Genomic DNA, 22,654 nt, shown 5'->3' on the forward strand with positions numbered 1-22,654 from the left:
CATGCGTAAGCAAGGTCATGGGCGCATGACGTGCCCCAGCCTACTTGTGCGCGAACGCCGTCGATGTTGTGTTGATTCGGTGCTCTCTGTTGTGTCTTACCAGTTTCTGTGGCATGGATCAGTCAGTGCGTGTACTTTAGGAGAGGCTGGTAAAGATCATGTATTGTGACCGCGATACACCACGTATCACGTCGCTCCGCTGAAACTGCGGTCAGAGACGACGCGCCAAACACAAGGTAAGCGTTGTCAGGGCTGGCGAAGGCACGATGCAAGAACGACGAGAAGACGAACGTAAGCGAAATGGGGTAGTAGTAGTAATAGCAGTGGTAGTAGTAGGAGTAGTAGTAGTATGTAGTAGTATGTGTGGTTTTACGTAAAAACCAACACGATATGAATATGAGGGATGCCGTAGTGGAGGCCCCCGCAAATTTTGACCAACTGGCGTTTTTAATGTGCACTAACATTGCACAGTACATGGGCATCTACTTTTTAGCCTCCATCTAGATGTGACTGCCGCGGCCACAATCAAACACCCGGCATTCGGGTCAGCAGCGGAGCACCCTATTGCAACAGGTCTACCGAGGCGGACGCTAAACAAGGGCCGATTAGTGAATAGCATCTCAAGGCTATTCAAAACAAAAATAATAACAAACTGAGATTCCGTTTGCATGTTTTATTATTTTTCTTAGCGTTCGTTCATTATACTGATTTTGAAAGGGCAGTGCAAAGACACAGGAAAAAGAAAGACATAAAGACAAAAAGTTTTTCTTTTTGCTTTGTCTTTGCACTTCCCTTTCAAATTGATATGAAGCAGCTAGCCCAAATCAAAGTACTCCTCATTCATGCTACACAACAGAACACACAAATTGCACATGCCAAGTAGAATAAAGTCACGTTCAACACTCTTAATGAGGTACCATTTAAAAAGCATGGTACAATCAGGAGACGGAAATTTTTTGTCTGTTTTTATAGATACAGCTAGCATTTAACGAAATTTTGATGAAGAGCGTACAGTATGGGACGTCAGCCCACCAATGTCAACGTAAAGGAGCGACGTAAAAACAGGACCATTCCTTGCTGCACATCACTCCCTATATCTTGCGGGGCACGCCCGTGAGAAGGGCAAGTGGCATTCATTAGAAATTGAGCGTTTTTCCACAACATATTGTTTTATAAATCTTAACGGGAATTATTCGATGTACCCAGTGCAACGCTTGTCAGCTCGAAATGCCCAAACCTAATGAGGGGCCCTTTAAGGTGCTCACCGATTAGAGAGAAATTGGTCCTACGCGATTAGACCTAGCATGCCTCTCTGCTGGGGTATCAGTGATCTGGTTATTTGCTCCTGCGCTGCTCCTCCCAGCCACAACGAAACAAAAAAGACCCATGAGAGTGTTCATTGAATGGTGGACACTTGACGAACAATGCTAGACAATAAAACGCAAGACCACATACTGCGAATCCCGCAGGAAATGCACGCCTATGTTCAATCGTTAGTACCTTTCTGCTATCTTAAACATAATTTTTTTGCTTTTTGCCGTAGATAGAAGTCACCAACACCGTTGTTTTTGAATATTTCAATTTTCATAGAAATTTATTGTGCCTATAATTATGATTTTGAGGGCCTAAAATGGTGTTTTACTTGCCTGTCTTTGGTGCCTAAAACACACTTTTTTAGTGCCTAAAAATCCGGCCTCTACTAATGAGCTATAGCAAGCAAGTATTCTCCATCTTAAGTTTTGAGACCAAGATACACGAGGAAAAGTGGAGTATTACCATTGCATTGGCAGGCAGCCTTGAATTTAGATTTTTGTCCAGTTTTAAAATATCTGTGTCTACTATGCAGTTAGACTGAATGCAGTCTTTAGTTAATGGAGAAGTTGATATTTTTCCAAACCTAAAGGCCTGCCTGTCATTGATTTTTTTTCCATGTTTGACAATAAATTGACCCTTTGAATGCCTTACCCACACACATTTTAAGTCTTTTTGAACCGTTGGCAAACCTGATGACGATGATGATATATGGCGTTTTTTGGCGCAAGGGCCATCCGAGGGCCAAAGAGCGCCAGTTCATGGGACATGGAATGTGGAAAATATTTGTGATTAGCGGCTGTATAAGGGCCATAAAATTCCTCGCGGTAAGGCGGGTAAGAACATACAAGTAATAAAATCATGACCATGCCGTGAAAGGTGTGTGTGGTGTGAATAGATGACGAAAGTTGGTGATAATAAAAGACGATGGTGAATATGTATGGCTTTAGCACAAGTGCCTCACTCGTTTATACCCTTGCAACCAAGGGCCGTGAGGCAAGTGCTTACTTGTGTAGCCACCGCAGCGAAAACCTCTCTGGAGAGGTCGTGCTATGGAATACCCGGGTATATAATATGAAAACTATGAATTTCTTTTAAAAACGCTAACAATGATTTATGACTAAAAAGCGGGTCCCTATCGACGAACATTGCAGGGTGTAAAGGTATATGTTGTCGGTAGGGTAATGGAAAATGTTGTTTTCTTATAGTGTCCAATTGTTTGCACTGAATTAAAATGTGAAGAACTGTTAGTGCTTCACCACATCTGTCACACAATGGTAGATTGCCACCGGACAAAAGATATGAGTGTGTCGTGTATGTGTGTCCTATCCTGAGCCTCGTTAATGTTACTTGTGTATGACGTGATTTTGATACTGGTGGCCAATGGCCAAGGTGTGGCTTGATAACGTGTAGCTTGTTTTGTATGTGTGTATCCCACTTGCTCTGCCAGTAGTCCCCGAGATTTCGTTTGAGAGACGGCTTAAGATCAAGGGCCGGGATTGATGTGGGTGCAGTGTCGGTGCTTTCGTGGACGGATGCAGCAAGCTGATCCGCCATCACGTTGTCTTGAATCTCACGGTGCCCTGGCACCCAGCACACTACAACATGTTGGTTGAGTGTGTACAGTGTGCATAAAATGAAGTAAAGTGAGACGAGGACAGGGTTTTTTTGTTTTTTAAGACTTTGCAGAGCCGTTACCACACTGAGGGAGTCTGTATGAATTGCTGCTTTTTGTATTTGAAATTGTTTGATGTGTTTAGCTGCCACAAGTATCGCGTAAGCTTCCGCTGTGAAGATTCTTGTGCCTGGATGTAGAGGGCCAGCATCCGAAAAGGAAGGGCCAACAGCAGCGAAGGACACAGAGGAGTTGGACTTGGAGGCATCTGTAAAAAACTCAGGACGTGTGTATTTGTGTTGAAGTTCCAGGAAGTATGTTCGGATATGGGCAATAGGTGCATGTTTTGTAACTTCTAGGAAAGACACATCGCAGTCTATAATCTGCCACTGCCATGGTGGCGGGTATGCTACAGGAGCCATTAAACTGTGTTCAAGTGACACTCCAGTTTCTTCAGCTAGACCCTTCAGGCGTACTGAGAAGGGCTGCCTCATCGAAGGCCTGTTTTGGAACAGAATGGAGCTCGACAGATCATTAATAGTAGAGTATAAGGGGGGCTTTTTGTCTGCTTTCACCTTCAGGAAATATACAAAGGACATGTAAGCTCTCTGCAGATAAAGCGACCACTCATTTGACTCAACATAAAGGCTTTCTACGGGGCTGGTGCGAAAAGCACCCGTAGAAAGGCGGATGCCCAAATGGTGCACGGGGTCCAGCATCTTCAAAGCACTTTGAGTCACAGACTGATAAACAACGTCCCCATAATCTAAGCGGGTGCGAATGAGGCTTCTATACAGGTTGATGAGACATTGCCTGTCACTACCCCACGTAGTACGTGACAACACTTTTATAACATTCATGGCTTTTAAACATTTTGTTTTTAAATACTTGATGTGCGGTACGAAGTTCAACTTGTTGTCCAGGATTAAGCCTAGGAATTTATGCTCCACATTGACAGACAGACGTTGACCGTTCAGTTCATTGTCGGGTTCTGAGTGCATGCCTCTCTTTCGGGAGAACAAGACACACGTGCTTTTTCCTGGGTTCAGCCGGAATCCGTTTTCCTCTGCCCATTTGGAGACCTTGTTTAAACCTAACTGAACCTGCCGCTCACACATTGCTAGGTTGCATGACTTAAAGCCAAGCTGGACGTCATCGACATATGTGGAATAGAACATGTTGCGGGGGACGGACAGGTGCAAGGAATTCATTTTAATAATAAAAAGTGTACAACTAAGTACACCACCTTGCGGTACTCCCGTTTCTTGCACAAATGTTTGCGAGAGAATATTGCCCACACGGACATGGAATTTCCGATTGGACAAGTAACTCTCGTTTATGGAAAGCATTCTACCGCGCACACCCAGGTGAGACAAGTCTCTTAATATGCCAAAACACTATGTTGTATTGTAAGCCTTCTCGATATCGAGAAATACTGAGAGGAAGTATTGTTTGTGGACGAAAGCGTCTCGGATCTGTGCCTCGATACGTACCAGATGGTCGGTGGTGGATCTACCCTCTCGAAGCCCACACTGAAATTGGTCGAGCAGATTGTGTGTTTCAAGGAAATGTAAAAGTCGGCGGTTTATCATTTTTTCAAAAAGTTTACAAAGGCAGCTGGTTAGTGCAATGGGCCTATAACTTGAAACTGAGGAAGGGGACTTGCCCTTTTTCAAAATAGGTACAACAATAGCCTCTTTCCAGGAAGCAGGGATGGTGCCTCAAAGCCAGATACCATTGTATAGAGAGAGTAAAGTTTTTCGCATTTTGAGCGGCAGGTTTTTCAACATTTCATATGTGAAACGGGTGTAGCCTGGGGCAGAATTACTGCAAGAGTTTAGTGATGTTTGTAGCTCAGCTAAGTTGAAAGGTTGGTTGTATGCCTCGTAATTTGTGCACTTGAATTCTAGTTTCTGCTTTTCTATCTTTGCTTTGTATCTTTGAAAAGCCTTAGTGTAGTGTGACGAGCTAGACACCTGCTCGTAGTATGCACCGAGGAAGTTCGCTTGATCTTCCAGGCTGTCACCCTGTGTGTTTACGAGTGGGAGTGAGTGTACTTGTCTTCCTGCTACCCTACGGACCATGTTCTAGACTTTAGCCTCTTGTGTATAAGCATTTATCCCTGATAAAAACTTGTGCCAGCTTTTTTTTCTGGCCCGCCGACGTGTTCTCCTGCCTCGAGATTTTATTTTCTTAAAGCTCTCAAGGTTTTCATCTGTCGGCGAGTTCCGCAGCAACCTCCATGCCCTGTTCTGTTCCTTTCGCGCATTCTGACACTCAGTGTTCCACCACAGAACGTGTCGTTTGCCGGGCAGTCCAGATGTTTGTGAAATGCACTTGGTTGCTGCGTCAGTTAGAAAGGCCGTGAAGTGCTGCACAGCTTCATCTATGCGTAAACTGCATATGTCAGTCCACCTTAAGTGGGTAATCTTTTGAAATTGTTCCCAGTCGGCTTTGTTTACCAGCCATTTGGGAACAAGTGGAGGACATTTATATATTATTGGTGTACTCAAAACTAGAGGGAAATGGTCACTTCCATATGGATTATTTATGACTTTCCACTGAAGTAATGGTACAAGTGAAGGAGATGCGATACTGAGGTCTATGGAAGAGTAAGTTTTGTTGGCAAGGTTATAGTATGTTGCCTCTTTTCTATTCAACAGACAAGCACCTGATGAAATGAGGAATTGTTCAATGAGACGACCTTGTGCATCACAGCGAGAGTCACCCCACAGACCATTATGAGCGTTAAGGTCCCCAAGGACCAGATAAGGTTCAGGGAGTTCTTCTATTAAAGACTGGAATTGAAGTTTTTCAAGACGGCGGTGCGGCGGTATGTACAAAGAGAAGACTGTGACAAATAGGTTTAGAATAACTGCTCGGACAGCCACCGCCTCGAGGGAAGTTTGAAGGGGTAATTGTGTACATGCTATACCTTGACTAACTATAACTGCTACACCACCGGATGGTGGCATGGCATCATCTCTATCCTTTCGGAAGATTATATAGTTACGTAAAAAGTTTGTGTTTGTTCGTTTTAAGTGTGTCTCTTGTACACACAGCACTCTAGGATTGTGTTCATGGAGGAGTTCTTGTAAGTCATCCAGGTTTCGAAGAAGGCCTCGGATGTTCCACTGTAATATTTCTGTCTGCATATTAAAAGAAGATATGCTGGTGTGTGTACAGAGTATCCTGTGTTAAAGTGAGCTTGTTATTTCAGGTGGCAGGACGGTCGTCTGGCCCTGTTATTGTTTTTTTATTTTTCTTGGCGCGCTCCAAGGAGGCGCGCCGCTCTTTCGGTACCAAGGGTACCGTTGCATCCATTGCCTCCTCAGAGGCACTGGATGCCCTCGCATGCGAGCTGGTGGTTCGGATTTTAGGCCTCGCCTGGTGAGGGGAGGCCTTGAGACCAGAGGACCCTGGAGTTTCCGGCCTCAATTTGCTTGGAGGCGGAGTAGACTGAACTACTGCCGCCTTGAGTGCAGGCGCCACAACCGATGGCTCGCTCTGCGCTGGCCGAAGGGGTGGCGACGGCTGGTGCGGCATTGCCCCCTGACGCGCCGCATCAGCATATGTTGCGCCATAAAATGGCGACACCCTTCTTCTTGCTTCTTTGAAAGTGATGTTTTCTTTGACTTTAAGAGTGATTATTTCTCTTTCTTTCTTCCAGTTAGGACACGAACGCGAATACCCGGTGTGTTCCCCGTCACAATTCACGCAGTGAGGCGTAGTAACACAGTTATCAGATGGGTGGCCGCGGCTACCACATCTTGCACAAGTTTCCTGACCCCGGCAGTTCTGCGAGCCATGACCAAATCGTTGACATTTATAACACCGTCTTGGATTGGGAATGTAGGGACGGACAGAGAGTTTGATGTAGCCTGTGTCTATAGATGAAGGCAGTGTCCTAGATGCGAAAGTGAGTAATAAATGTTTGGTAGGTATTTCTTTGTTATCGCGTCTGATGACGATTCGTTTCACATCTGTGACATTTTGCTCTTTCCATCCTTCAAGCAGTTCCTGTACAGACATTTCAAGAAGGTCTGCTTCTGAAACAACTCCGCATGAGGTGTTCATTGATCTATGAGGTGGAACAGATACTGGGATATTACCAAATGCTACGAGAGTGCCAAGTTTTTCATAGTGGTGTTTTTCAGGCAGTTCAAGGAGAAGGTCTCCACTAGCCATCTTTGTAACCTTGTATCCTGGGCCAAAGAGTTCAGTCAGAGATTTAGCAACAAGAAATGGAGATATGGCTCTGGCTTGTTTTGTTGGGTTTTCGCTGTGCACTACATGGAATTTAGGAAAGCATTGTGTGGGTTGGCTGAAAATTGATATTTCATCGTTGCGTCCTCTCTTAAGCGGAAGACGACCTAGGAGACGGGGAAATGCAGGTGTTCCCATAGTAGTGTACTTTTTTTCGGCAGCAATGGCGACCACCCACCATGGAGTCCAACCTGGGAACGCTGAAGCACTTAGCATAAGGCTGCAGACGCCAGTCGTACATTGCCACTATAACCAAATATAACTACTCAAGGTTGAGTAATTACACAAGGTTAACCCTTGCCACCAGGAAAATCGGAAGTAAACAGAAGAGAGTAGAAGGCAGGACAGATAAATAGTGAGAGATAAAGACGAAGATGTAGGGAGAGAGAGATAGGAAAAGGCGACTGCCGATTTCCTTTGGGTGGGTCAGCCCAGGGGTGCCGTCTACGTGAAGCCGGGACCAAAGGGGTGTGTTGCCTCTGCCGGGGGGCCTTAAAGGTCCAATCACCCAGCGTCGGCTCAACCCCCAGGATCCCCTTTTCCCCAGACACGGCAAAGCCACGCACCGCTAGGCGTGGGAGGGAGTCGAAACTCCCCTGTTAGCTCGGGTCCGTGGTGTCTTGTTTAAGTGCGCAAACAAAGAAAGGGACGTGTATACGAGTCTTGAGGTCGAAAGACGTTATCACACGTGTGAAAAGGATGAAAAGAGAGAGAAGACTCTCGTTTCGGCTTCGCGAAAGCTTGAAATCGATAGATAATAAAGACAATTTTCTGGCCCAGCAGACGTCAGGGAAGGTCTCCGCAAAGCAGCGTCAGATGCTCGGAGAGCATAAAAAAGTGGAGTAGACGTTATATGGGAGTGACAGCCACTCAGAAAGCGAGACGAAGTGTGACTGTCCTTAGGTGTGAGAATCAATGCTAATTAGGTGAGTTGAGTTAATGAGCCAAAACTTTCCTAAATAACAATAATGGAAGCAAACTGAGCATTCATCTAGTGAAAGTGACACTAGTGACAGTGAACTCATAATAGTTGATTAGCGTTGTCACATGCTGATATATATTTTTATTTTCTTATTTATATTTAGCAAACTATGAGAAGGTAGCCTACGTTAGAGCCGGCTATCCCAACGTCATGACAGTAATGTACAAGAATAAATAGCGCACGGTTATACAGTCACACGTGGCAGTTTCTATCTTCTAGTAACCTTGGGCAAACGCATTCGAACTATTTTTTCTATTTTTGACAGAGTTTCACCGGACGTTTTTGCATTTGGCTTCATTCGAAGGAATGACGATATATAAGCAATAGGGCGAATGCAAGCACTGCTGCAGTGGACGAGCGGTTACAGCGCTCAACTACAATCTAGGAGGTACTTGGTTCGATTCGCAGAATCACTGACCACTTTTTTTTTTCAAGAGGTAGCCCGGCCTGACATTATGCGTGGTGGCGGGTACTAATTTTTTGAGAAGTAGGCTTTCGCACTTGCTTCTTTTACCCCCCTTTTGACCCCAAAAGCCCTGTACTGTGCTCCTTCATAAATTAAACAATTCAGGGTTCATAATTTTCTCCTCCATCCTCTCTTATCGCAAAAGTGTCCAGTGCTGAAATACCAATATCATACCTGGTATATTACTTTTCACGTGTTTGGATATTCGACCAGCAATCAGTCTTCATAGTGTTTTGAAGAAAATCTACACATGCAGTGAGCTAACTGCTTGCAGCCAAGTTGACTGCCTTTGTAGGGACACGCTTTCGTGCTAATTTGGCGGGCATCATCACATGCAGCAAGACCAAAGAGCACGAACAGTTAGAGCTGACGCAAACAGAGTGATTAGTTTGTGTCTTCTCTCCCGCTATTTGTCATGCTGCACGCTTCAGTGTAATGTCGCTGTCAATGGTTAAAATGAACTATAGCAGTTAATCGAGTTCTGCAGAGAGGGTCCCCTATTGTCCAGAATGGAACAGAACAATGGCAATTTTATTTGTGTGATAAAGAGATACCCTGCTTTTGGTTACTAGAATAAATTTCTAAACTGAAGTTTGTTTTTTATTAACAACAGTTCCAGTGCAGATGAAAGGTGCATGGACAAAATTCGTGTATTCAGCTTGACTAGGTTTGTGACCTTAATTGTAATTGCGAACCGGTATCACAGTATGCATAAATATTACACACATATACAACCACGGGGGATAGCTTGCTTATTCTGATTAAAATTGAAAGGTTGAAATAGACATATCCAACCCACGCAATGTGTACGAGATATGCCATGTAGAGTAGCTATGCTCTAAACTAATCTTCGCAGGTTCGTTCCATTTTACCCAATTTCTGGCCCATGACTGTAGGTTGGTAAATGAAACAACTTCTTCGAACACACATATTCTGTGTAAGGTTAGATTTATTTTTATGCAGTACAAAATAAATTAATATATATAATGGCTCAAAAGAGAAATAACTAGAAACAAATTCAGCCAAATCATTACCAAACTTACTCACCAATGATAAACGGATTCTCATTTAAAAGATACATACATACATACATACATACATACATACATACATACATACATACATACATACATTCATATACACACACACACATATACATATGTACACCCATACATACATACATACACTCAGGTGTAAATATTATAATGAATGGCTATAAAACAACAATTCTAATACACTCATTTTGAATATACTACAGAAAGTAACTTACGAGAGAAATCCACCGGCACTGTTATGTCTGAACACGGTGTTTCTCGAACCATCTCGCAAAAGCTTGATGCATAGTTTTCCGCTGCTGCCCAGTGACAAGCAGTTTTTATAAAAAACACAAGAATAAAGCCCTTGACAATGTCATGCTAAAGAAAAGGGCTGTGCATCAATATTTTGTACATGTCTGCAATATCCCTCTGTTTATTTACATAGCTTGGCTCATTCACAACCCACTAACAAAGCATGTTAGGACACTTGGGCTGAAAGTTGGCACAGTGCGAGTAAATTCTAGACAATGCATGAATAATACAATTATAAGCTACTAAGCTCCTTGGAGCAAACAGTGTTTATATTGACAGCTATAGGTGCCATTTCGTTTCCCCAAAACACATCTCAAAAGTAGAATCAACTTTATTTAGCTAAAAGTTTCTATTCTGGTGCATCGTGGTGGCTCAACGGTGGAAGTGACTCTTTCGGCCAAGAAAACAAAGACCAATTATTTTTCCAGTTCGTGAATTCACCCCATGCTAACATTGAGGCAGATGGTAGGAGTGCTTTTGGAGAGAGGAAACCACCACATTCCCACCAGTTGTGGCCTTGGGTAGCTACTTCACTTGGACAAAAATGATGAAAAACACTCCTCAAGAAGAATTCAAAGTTTGCACATCAACACAGTTCCCATACAGCTGCCTATTAGTCTGCTTGAAAAATATTGAGTTTACTGGTGGGCAAAGACTGTAAACTATGTGAGGTGATGCTCCAGTGCACTGCATGTATGTCTTGCTGCTGGCCTCAACTACGATGTTGCTCAGCATATATGTGTAAAATAACAACTAATACTATGCCACTGCAAAGTAATTATGTGTCATTTGCATGAAACAGGGAACACAATAAAAGAACATAACAACATTTGCCTTCACAAAGTTCAAAAAATGTAAATAAATTTCCACAGAGTTTTCACAGTTCATCTGAGGATAGTAATATTGGTTGTAAACACATTCTTACTTCCACTAACAGACTATTTTAAGATGCCAGATTCAATATTAGAGTATACCAGCACTTTTGTAGGGCTAAACAATTGTACAGGCACCTAGAAAAACACAAGTGAATGCATGCTATAGCTACATATAAAAATAAATACTTTTATTTCTAGTCTGAGTAGAGCTGCATAGATGATAAGTCACTTGCATTACATTATGAACAAACCTATCCGAGCAAAGTGTACATTTAAAAAGTTACACTTACACAGTAGATAAGTAGACTGTTGAAGGACGGACAGGCAGTGGGATAATACCCAAGCACTAAAATCTACTATTAAGATATACTAGGAGTAGTGATGATCCTTTTTCTTCCAAATAAAATAGTCCACATAGATTCACTTCCCAGAGCTTATACACTCATGGCATCATTGGTGCTATACAAATGAGTGTACACTGAAGGATTACATCGACTAAGTACATGATTACTGCATCCATGGCTTTACTTCTTGATGATATATGGTGTTTTTTGTGCAAGGGCCATTTGATGGCCAAAGAGCACCAGTTCATGGGACAAGGAATATGGGCAATGATTGTGATTAGCGGCTGTATAAGGGCCATAAAATTCCTTGCGGTAAGGCGGGTAAAATCATACAAGTAATAAAATCATGACCATGCCGTGAAAGGTGTGTGTGGTGCAAATAGATGTCAAAAGTTGGTGATGATAAAAACGATGGCGGACACGTATGGCATTAGCACAAGTGCCTCACTCGTTCGTACCCTTGCGTCCAAGGGCCGTGAGGCAAGTGCTTTGTTGTGTAGCCACCGCAGCAAAAACCTCTCTGGAGAGGCTTCGATAAAAATTCATGACATTGCCTGTCACTACCCCACGTAGTACGTGACAACACTTTTAAAATATTCATGGCTTTTAAGCATTTTGTTTTTAAATACTTGATGTGCGGCACGAAGGTCAACTTGTTGTCCAATATTAATCCTAAGAATTTATGCTCCGCGTTAACAGACAAACGTTGACCGTTCAGTTCAACGTCGGGTTCTAAGTGCATGCCTCTCTTTCGAGAGAACAAGACACACGTGCTTTTTTGTGGGTTCAGTCGGAATCCGTTTTCCTCTGCCCATTTGGAGACCTTGTTTAAACTTAACTGAACCTGCCGCTCACACATTGCCAAATTGCAAGACCTAAAGCCAAGCTGGACGTCATCAACATATGTAGAATAAAACATATTGCGAGGGATGGTCAAGCACAAGGAATTCATTTTTATGAGAAAAAGTGTGCAGCTAAGTACACCACTCTTGGCACGCCTGTTTCCTGGACAAATGTTTGGGAAAGAACCGTGCCCACACGGACACGGAATGTCTGGTTTGACAGGTAACTTTCGATTATGTGAAACATTCTTCCGCGCACACCAAGGTGGGACAGGTCTCTTAGAAATGTTGTGTCATAAGCCTTTTCGATATCAAGGAACACAGAGAGAAAATATTGTTTATGGACGAAGGCGTCTCTGATCTGTGCCTCGATATGAACAAGGTGGTCTGTGGTAGATCTACTTTCTCGAAACCCGCACTGAAATGGGTCGAGCAAATTATTTGTTTCAAGAAAATGTACAAGTTGGCAGTTAATCATTTTTTCGAAGACTTTGCACAAGCAGCTTGTAAGTGCTATAGGCCTATAACTCGAGGGTAAAGAAGAGTCCTTGCCCTCTTTCAAAATGGGAATAATAATAGCCTATTTCCAGGAGGTAGGGATAGTGCCGAAAAACCAGATATCATTGTACAAACAGAGTAAAGTTTCTCGTGTTTCGATTGGTATCTTTTTTAACATTTCATACACCACACGGTCAGAACCTGGGGCAGAAGTACTGCAGGAGTTTAGAGACATTCGCAACTCAGCTAGACTGAAAGCCTGGTTATATGCCTCGGATCTAGTGCATTTGTGTTCGAGTTTCTGCTTTTCTATTCTTGTTCTGTATTTTTGGAAAGTGTCAGTATAGTGGGATGGGCTGGACACCTGTTCGAAGTGTGCACCGAGGAAGTTTGCCTGATCTTCCAAGATATCACCCTGAGTGTCCACGAGTGGAAGTGTGTGTACTTGTTTTTCTGCTATCCTACCGACCATGTTCCAGACTTTAGCCTCCTGTGTGTATGAATTGATCCCTGACAAAAACTTCTGCCAGCTTTCTCTTCTAGCCTGCTGACACGTTCTCCTGCCTTGAGACTTTATTTTCTTGAAGCTGTCAAGATTTTCGGCTGTCGGTGAGTGCCGAAGCAACCTCCAAGCTTTGTTTTGCTGTTTGCGTGCATTTCGGCATTCAGAGTTCCACCATGGCACACGCCGTTTTCCTGAGTGTCCATTTCTTTGTGGGATGCATTTTGTTGCAGCATCAATCAAAAAAGCTGTAAAGTAGTCGACAGCAACATCAATGCTTAAAGTACATATGTCACTCCAATCTATACGAGCGATGGTATAAAACTGTTCCCAGTTGGCTCTGTTTATGAGCCATTTGGGAACACGGGGTGGACACTGAGTTGCTGTAGTTGTGCTCAAAACTACGGGAAAGTGGTCACTTCCGAACAGATTACTGACGACTTTCCACTGAAGTAGAGGCACAAGAGAAGGAGATACTATGCTTAGGTCTATGGAGGAGTAGGTGTTATGTGCGAGATTATAATAGGTTGGTTCTTTTCTATTTTGGAGACATGCGTTCGACGAGAGAAGGAACTGTTCAATCAGTCAACCTTGCGTGTCGCAAAGAGAGTCTCCCCATAGCCTGCTATGCACATTGAAGTCTCCAAGGAGAACATAAGGCTCCGGAAGTTCATCAATTAAAGAGTGTAAATCACGTTTTTGCAGCTGATAGCTAGGTGGAATGTAAATAGTGCAGATTGTGATCAGTTTATCAAAAAGAACCGCTCAAACAGCCACTGCCTCAAGGGATGTTTGGAGTTGTAAGTGTGTGCATGCAATTCCTTGATTCACTATGATGGTAACACCTCCGGATGATGTCATAGCATCATCACAGTCCTTTTGAAAAATAACGTACTTACGAAGAAAATTTGTGTGTTTTTAATTAAGGTGTGTTTCTTGTACACACAGCACTTTTGGTGAGTGTTCGTGTAAGAGTTCTTGGATGTCGTCAAAGTTTCTGAGAAGGCCCCTGACGTTCCATTATATAATTTGAGTGTTCATGGTGAATGTAAAATAGTGCTGTGTGTACGAAAAGCGAGTGGCTGTTTAGACGGAGAATTTGAGTTCACTTTACAGGGCCGTCACCAGGCCCTGTTATTTGCTTTTTTGTTTTCTTGGAGCGCTCCAAGGAGCCACGCCGCTCTTTCGGCACCAAGGGTACCGACGTATCCATTGCCTCCTCGGAGGCACTGGACGCCCGCACAAGCGGGCTGTTAGTTCGGATTTCGGGCCTCGCTTGGTGAGGAGAGGTCTTGAGACCCGAGGACTCTGAAGTCTCTGGTCTCTGTTTGGGAGTAGGCGGTGTAGCCTGGGCTACAGCCGCCTTGGGGGCAGGTGCCACAACCGCCGGCTCCGTATGCGTGGGCCGAAGGAGTGGCGAAGGCTGGTGCGGCGGTGCCCCCTGACGCGCCGCATCAGCGTATATAGGTCCATAGAATGGAGTGACTCTTCGCCGTGCTTCCTTGAATGATATGTTCTCCTTCACCTTTAATGTAATTATTTTTTTTTCTTTTTCCAGTATGGGCAGGAGCGTGAATATGCGGCATGGTTTCCTTCGCAGTTTACGCAGTGTGGCGGTTATTTGCAGTTCTCAGACACGTGGCCTAGGACTCCACATTGTGCACAAGTCTGGCGACCACGACAGGTTTTAGAGCCATGGCCATACCTCTGGCATTGGAAGCAACGACGAGGGTTTGGTATATACGGCCTGATAGATGTTTTCGTGTACCTTGTTTGAAGGGAATCTGGTAGTTTACTGGATGCAAACGTGAGTATTAAGTGTTTCGTTGGTATTTCCTTATTATCTCTTCTAATGATAATTCTCTGTACATTATTGACATTTTGGCTCTTCCATCCTTCCAAAAGTTCAGTTTCGGTCAAGTCAAGTAAGTCTGCGTCAGATACCACTCCGCGAGTGATGTTCATAGATCTGTGTGGTGTTACGGTGATCGGTACGTCACCAAACGTTGAGAGGCTGTCTAGCTTTACAAATTGTGCTTTGTCCCGAATTTCTAGAAGAAAGTCTCCGCTAGCCATTTTGGTTACATTGTATCCAGCCCCGAGAGTTTCCGTAAGAAACCTGGCAACTACGAAAGGAGATACGGTCCTGGCTTGCTTTGCGGTTTTCTCATAGTGAATGACGTGGAAGTGGGGAAAAGTTTCTATTGGCTGGTTGAAGAGATTTATGTCATCGGTACGTACCCGCTTTAGGCCGGTACGATCAGATAGTAGAGGGAATGCGCCATGCATGCCGGATTTATTTTTGTTCAGCAGCGTTTGCGGCCACCCACCACGGAGCCCAACAAGAAGACGCTGCAAGTTCACAGGTGCTGAAAGCTTGCAGACGTCAGCCGTACAACACTGCCATAACCCAATGCGCCTAAACCAAGGTAGGCTATTTGCACAGGGTTAACCCTTGCCGCCAGGAAAATCGGAAGTAAACAGAAGAGAGTAGAAGACAGGACAGATAGACAGTGAGAGATAAAGACGAAGATGTAGGGAGAAAGAGAGATAGGAAAAGGCGACTGCCGATTTCCCCTGGGCGGGTCAGCCCAGGGGTGCCGTCTACGTGAAGCCGGGGCCAAAGGGGTGTGTTGCTACTGCCGGGGGGCCTTAACGGTCCAATCACCCAACGTCGGCTCAACCCCAATGATCCCCTTTTCCCCGGACACGGCAAAGCCACGCACGGCTAGGCATGGGAGGGAGTAGAAACTCCCCCGTTAGCTCGGGTCCGTGGCGTCGATACGCACCAAACGCCTACTTGCGCAGGCGCCCCTGCGGGGATGGCTTTACTTCTTGTACTACAAATAATGCAAACACAGTTACCATTGGTGACCATGGATGCTGTGATTTCTGGCATGTAAATGTAGAGACACATGACCATGCCGTGAAACATGTGTGTGGTGTGAATGATGACAAAAGTTGGTGATAATAAGACGATGGTGGCTATGTATGGCATTAGCACAAGTACCTCACTGGTTCATACCCTTGCGTCCAAGGGCCGTGAGGCAAGTGCTTTCCAGTGTAGCCACCGCAGCAAAAACCTCTCTAGAGAGGTCGTGCTACGGTATGCCCGGGTATATGATATGAAAATTATGAATTTCTTTTAAAAACGCTAACAATGATTTATAACTAAAAAGCGGTTCCCTACCGACAAACATTGCAGGGTGTAAAGGTATATGTTGTCGGTAGGATAGTGGGAAGTGGTGTCTTCTTAGAATGTCTAAATGTTTACATTGAATTAAAACGTGAAGAACTGTTAATGTCTCACCACATTTATCACACAATAGTGGATCACCACCGAATAAAAGATGTGTGTGTGTCGTGTATGTGTGTCCTATCCTGAGTCTTGTTAGTGTTACCTCTGTTAGACGTGATTTTGATACTGGTGGCCAATGGCCAAGGTGTGGCTTGATAACGTGTAGTTTGTTTTGTGTGTGTGTATCCCACTTGCTCTGCCAGTAGTCCCTGAGGTTTCGTTTGAGAGACGGCTCAAGATCAAGGGCCTGAATTGATATAGATGTAATGGCGGTGCTCTCATGGACGGATGTAGCGAGCTGATCCGCCCTCATGTTGCCTTGAATCTCTCGGTGCCCTGGCACCCAGCACACAACAACATGTTGGTTGAGTGTGTAGAGTGCGCATAAAATGGAGTAAAGTGAGACGAGGACCGGGTTTTTTTGTTTTTTATGACTGTGCAGAGCCGTTACCACACTGAGGGAGTCTGTATAAATTACTGCTTTTTGTATTTGTAATTGTTTGATGTGTTTAGCTGCCACCAGTATCGCGTAAGTTTCCGCTGTGAAGATACTTGTGCCTGGATGTAGAGGGCCAGCATCCGAAAAGGATGGGCCGACAACAGCGTAGGACACAGAGGAGTTGGACTTGGAGGCATCTGTAACGAACTCAGGACGTGTGCATTTGTGTTGAAGTTCCAGGAAGTATGTTCGGATATGGGCAATAGGCGCATGTTTTGTAACTTCTAGGAAAGACACATTCCAGTTTATAGTCTGCCACTGCCATGGTGGTGGGTATGCAACAGGAGCCATTAAACTGTGTTCAAGTGAGACTCCAGTTTCCTCAGCTAGACTTTTCAGGCGAACTGAGAAGGGCTGCCTCGTCGAAGGCCTGTTTTGAAACAGAATAGAGCTCGACAAATCATTAATAGTAGAGTATAAGGGGTGCTTCTTATCTGCTTTCACCTTAAGGAAATAAACAAAGGACATGTAAGTTCTCTGCACATGAAGCGACTACTCATTTGACTCAACATAAAGGCTTTCTACGGGGCTGGTGCAAAAAGCACCCATAGAAAGGCGGATGACCAAATGGTGCACGAGGTCCAGCATCTTCAAAGCACTTTGAGTTGCAGACTGATAAACAACGGCCCCATAATTTAAGCAGGTGCGAATAAGGCTTCTATAGAGGTTCATGAGGCATTGCCTATCACTACCCCACGTAGTACGTGACAACTTTTTTATAACATTCATGGCTTTTAAACATTTTGTTTTTAAATACTTTATGTGTGGTACGAAGGTTAACTTGTTGTCCAAGATTAAGCCTAGGAATTTATGCTCCGCATTCACAGACAGACGTTGGCCGTTCAGTTCAATGTCGGGTTCTGAGTGCATGCCTCTCTTTCGAGAGAACAAGACACACGTGCTTTTTCCTGGGTTCAGCCGGAATCCGTTTTTCTCTGCCCATTTGGAGACCTTGTTTAAACCTAACTGAACCTGCCGCTCACACATTGCTAGGTTGCATGACTTAAAGCCAAGCTGGACGTCATCGACATATGTGGAATAGAACATGTTGCGGGGGATGGACAGGTGCAAGGAATTCATTTTTATAATAGAAAGTGTACAACTAAGTACACCGCCTTGCGGTACTCCCGTTTCTTGCACAAATATTTGGGAGAGATTACTGCCCACACGGACGCGGAATTTCCGATTGGACAAGTAACTCTCGATTATGGAAAGCATTCTACCACGCACACCCAGGTGAGACCAAGTCTCTTAATATCCCAAAACGCCATGTTGTGTCGTAAGCCTTCTCGATATCGAGAAACACCGAGAGGAAGTATTGTTTGTGGACAAAAGCGTCTCGGATCTGTGCCTCGATACACACCAGATGGTCGGTGGTGGATCTACCCTCCCGAAATCCACACTGAAATTGGTCCAGCAGATTGTGTGTTTCAAGGAAATGTAAAAGTCGGCGGTTTATCATTTTTTCAAAAAGTTTACAAACGCAGCTGGTTAGTGCAATGGGCCTATAACTTGAAACTGAGGAAGGGTCCTTGCCCTGTTTCAAAATAGGGATAACAATAGCCTCTTTCCAGGAAGCAGGGATGGTGCCTGAAAGCCAGTTAGCATTGTATAGAGAGAGTAAAGTTTTTCGCGTTTCGAGCGGCAAGTTTTTCAACATTTCATATGTGACACGGTCGTAGCCTGGAGCGGAATTATTGCAAGAGTTTAGTGATGTTTGTAGCTCAGCTAAGTTGAAAGGTTGGTTGTATTCCTCGTAATTTGTGCACTTGGATTCTAGTTTCTGCTTTTCTATCTTTGCTTTGTGTCTTTGGAAAGCTTCAGTGTAGTGTGACGAGCTAGACACCTGCTGGTAGTGTGCACCGAGGAAGTTCGCTTGATCTTCCAGGCTATCACCCTGTGTGTTTACGAGTGGGAGTGAGTGTACTTGTCTTCCTGCTACCCTACGAACCATGTTCCAGACTTTAGCCTCTTGTGTATATGAATTTATCCCTGATAAAAACTTCTGCAAGCTTTTTTTTCTGGCCTGCCGACGCGTTCTGCTGCCTTGAGATTTTATTTTCCTAAAGCTCTCAAGGTTTTCCGCTGTCGGCGAGTTCCGCAGCAACCCCCATGCCCTGTTCTGTTCATTTCACGCATTCTGGCACTCAGTGTTCCACCACGGAACGTGTCGTTTGCCGGGCAGTCCCGATGTTTGTGGAATGCACTTGGTTGCTGCGTCAGTAAGAAAAGCCGTGAAGTACTGCACAGCTTCATCTATGCCTAACCCGCATATGTCAGTCCAATTCAGGTGAGTAAGCTTTTGAAATCGTTCCCAGTTGGCTTTGTTTACCAGCCATTTGGGAACATGTGGAGGACATTCATTTATTATTGGTGTACTCAAAACTAAAGGGAAATGGTCACTTCCGTATGGATTATTTATGACTTTCCACTGAAGTAATGGTACAAGTGAAGGAGATGCGATACTGAGGTCTATGGAAGAGTAAGTTTTGTTGGCAAGGTTATAGTATGTTGCCTCTTTCCTATTCAACAGACAAGCACCCGATGAAATGAGGAATTGTTCAATGAGACGACCTCGGGCATCACAGCGAGAGTCACCCCACAGACCATTATGTGCGTTCAGGTCCCCAAGGACCAGATAAGGTTCAGGTAGTTCGTCGATTAAAGACTGGAATTGAAGTTTTTCGAGACGGTGGTGCGGAGGTATGTACAAAGAGCAAACAGTGACAAGTTTGTTTAGAATAACTGCTCGGACAGCCACCGCCTCGAGGGAAGTTTGAAGGGGTAATTGTGTGCATGCTATACCTTGACTTACTATAACCGCTACACCACCGGACGGTAGCATGGCATCATCTCTATCCTTTCGGAAGATTATGTAGTTACGTAAAAAGTTTGTGTTTGTTCGTTTTAAGTGTGTCTCCTGTACACACAGCACTCTTGGATTGTGTTCATGGAGGAGTTCTTGTAAGTCATCGAGGTTTCGAAGAAGGCCTCGGATGTTCCACTGTAATATTTCTGTCTGCATATTTAAACAAGAGAGATACTGCTGTGTGTACAAAGAGTATCCTGTGTTGGAGTGAGCTCATTAATTCAGGTGGCAGGACGGTCGTCCGGCCCCGTTATTGGTTTTTTATTTTTCTTAACGCGCTCCAAGGAGGCGCGCCGCTCTTTTGGTACCAAGGGTACCGTTGTATCCATTGCCTCCCCAGAGGCACTGGTTGCCCGCACATGCGAGCTGGTGGTTCGGATTTTAGGCCTCACCTGGTGAGGGGAGGCCTTGAGACCAGAGGACCCTGGAGTCTCCGGCCTCAATTGGCTAGGCGGCGGAGTAGACTGAACTACTGCCGCCTTGGGGGCAGGTGCCACAGCCGTCGGCTCGCTCTGCGCTGGCCGAAGGAGTGACGAGGGCTGGTGCGGCGTTGCCCCCTGACGCGCCGCATCAGCATATGTAGCGCCATAAAATGGCGACACTCTTCGTCTTGCTTCCTTGAATGTGATATTTTCTTTAATTTTCAATGTGATAATTTCTTTTTCTTTTTTCCAAAATGAGCAAGACCGTGAGTATGCGGCATGATTTCCGCCACAGTTCACACAGTGTGATGGTTCTTCGCAATTGTCAGAGTTGTGGCCTGACACTCCACATTGTGCACAAGTTTGGTGACCACGACAGCTTTGTGAGCCGTGGCCATACTTCTGGCATTTGAAACAACGACGTGGGTTAGGTATGTATGGTCTGATCGACGTCTTAATGTACCCTGTTTGAATACTTTCTGGCAGATTACTGGAAGCGAACGTGAGTATTAGGTGTTTTGTTGGTGTTACCTTGTTGTCTCTTCTAATGGTGATCCTTTGTACATTGGTCACATTCTGACTCTTCCACCCCTCAAGAAGTTCGTCTTCAGTCAAGCCGAGCAAATCAGCATCAGATACTACTCCACGGGTTGTGTTCATGGATCTGTGTGGCGTTACAGTGATGGGAGTGTCACCAAAAGTTGAAAGATTCTGTAGCTTTTCAAACTGTTCTTTTTCTCGAACTTCAAGGAGGAGGTCACCGCTGGCCATTTTGGTAACTTTGTACCCGGCTCCTAGAGTTTCTGTGAGACATCTGGCTACTACAAAGGGGGATACAGTTCTGGCTTGCTTGCTGCTTATCTCACTATGTATAACATGGAAATGGGGGAAGTTCTCAGTTGATCGGTTGAAAAATCCTAAGTCTTTGGTGCGTACGCGCTTTAAGGCGGTATGATCACTTAATAATGGAAATGCTCTATGCATGCCAGTTTAATTTTCTTCAGAAGCGTTGCCGGCCACCCACCACGGAGCCCAACGAGGGGACGCTACAAGTTTGCGGGTGCTAAAACCTGCAGACGCCAGCCGTACAACGCTACTATAACCCAATGCGCCTAGACCAAGGTAGGCTATTTGCACAGGGTTAACCCTAGCCGCCAGGAAGTTTGGAAGTAAACAGAAGAGAGGAGAAGACAGGCCAGATAAAAAGTGAGAGATAAAGACGAAGATGTAGGGAGAGAGAGATAGGAAAAGGCGACTGCCGATTTCCTCTGGGTGGGTCAGCCCAGGGGTGCCGTCTACGTGAAGCCAGGGCCAAAGGGGTGTGTTGCCTCTGCCGGGGGGCCTTAAAGGTCCAATCACCCAGCGTCAGCTCAACCCCCAGGATCCCCTTTTTCCCGGACACGGCAAAGCCACGCACGGCTAGGCGTGGGAGGAAGCCGAAACTCCCTCGTTAGCTCGGGTCCGTGGTGTCGCTACACACCAAACGCCTACTTGCGCAGGCGCCCCTGCGGGTAGAACAGTCACTGGCAGTCCCTTTATACTTGTTGGTCTTCTGTGCTCTGTTCTTGATACACTGTACATGACCGTGGAGCACCGAATCCCTTGTTACTGCTGTAACTTAGAAAAATACAGATCATTGTTACAACCATGCTACATGCAAGAGTGTATAGTTGTCAGTTATGTGCTCATATTTACAGATATTGTATTTTCAGAAGCCAATGACAAGCCTCACCACACACACACACAAACAGTGAAGACTGAAAATATATTTAATATGATACAAGAGCAAAACTACAATGTTATAGATGAAGGCATGAAACTTCTGACAGGCATAAAAAGCCAATAGAGTTTCTTCTATTACGACTTTACACTAGGTGCAAGAAGTAGACCACAAATAAGTTCACCAAGAAACACAAGTTAGACTGCATTACAACACAACAGCCAATGTTCATAACTTTAAGGCTGTCTAACATAGCCAGCTCACTATACCGCATATAGTAGCAAATGGGCAGTCTAGAAGACACAAAGAACTTGTGGATTATGAGTGTGCTTGTTGCTGACGTCTATTATTCTAAATGAAGAAAACCTTTCAAAAATGCCCTTCATCAGGGGAAATAATCATAAGCAACAAACACAACGGGCTCCTACAGGTGCCACCAACACTCACCATTATTGTTGATACCAGTGTCTTGCCGGATGGATATGCTGCGTCCTGCACAGAACACCAAAGGAGCGCTCCATGACTTGGATTGCATGTGTGCTAGCTGCATTGCTCTGCTGCTGAAATAGGCTAGCCACAGACAGAGAAATGAAAAGCCATGGCTTTGAAACACACTGAGCGTCACCTTTAGAGATCAACAATGCATACTTAGGTCAGGTACAATTTGTAGAAAAATATATATCACTATGCAATCGTGGTGAACATGTTCGGCTGAAACACAAGCAACAGCACTGAGAGAGAAAAAGCTACATTAAGTAAAAGATGCAGTTACTGGCCCTATGTCATCTGAGGCTTC

At 44.7% G+C, this 22,654-nt stretch overlaps 1 protein-coding gene across 1 annotated transcript in view; it reads right to left on the bottom strand.

The window, feature by feature from the left end:
- Window positions 1-9,571: 9,571 nt before the first annotated feature.
- The window catches only part of LOC142776144 (uncharacterized), a 40,633-nt gene continuing 27,550 nt past the window's right edge, over window positions 9,572-22,654 (bottom strand). Inside the window, exon 2 of the mRNA XM_075879248.1 lies at window positions 9,572-22,350. The gene's annotated coding sequence lies outside the window, so the exon portion shown is untranslated. The remainder of the gene's footprint in view (window positions 22,351-22,654) is intronic.

The sequence above is a fragment of the Rhipicephalus microplus genome, chromosome X, assembly GCF_043290135.1.
Source record: "Rhipicephalus microplus isolate Deutch F79 chromosome X, USDA_Rmic, whole genome shotgun sequence".
NCBI lineage: Eukaryota > Metazoa > Arthropoda > Arachnida > Ixodida > Ixodidae > Rhipicephalus > Rhipicephalus microplus.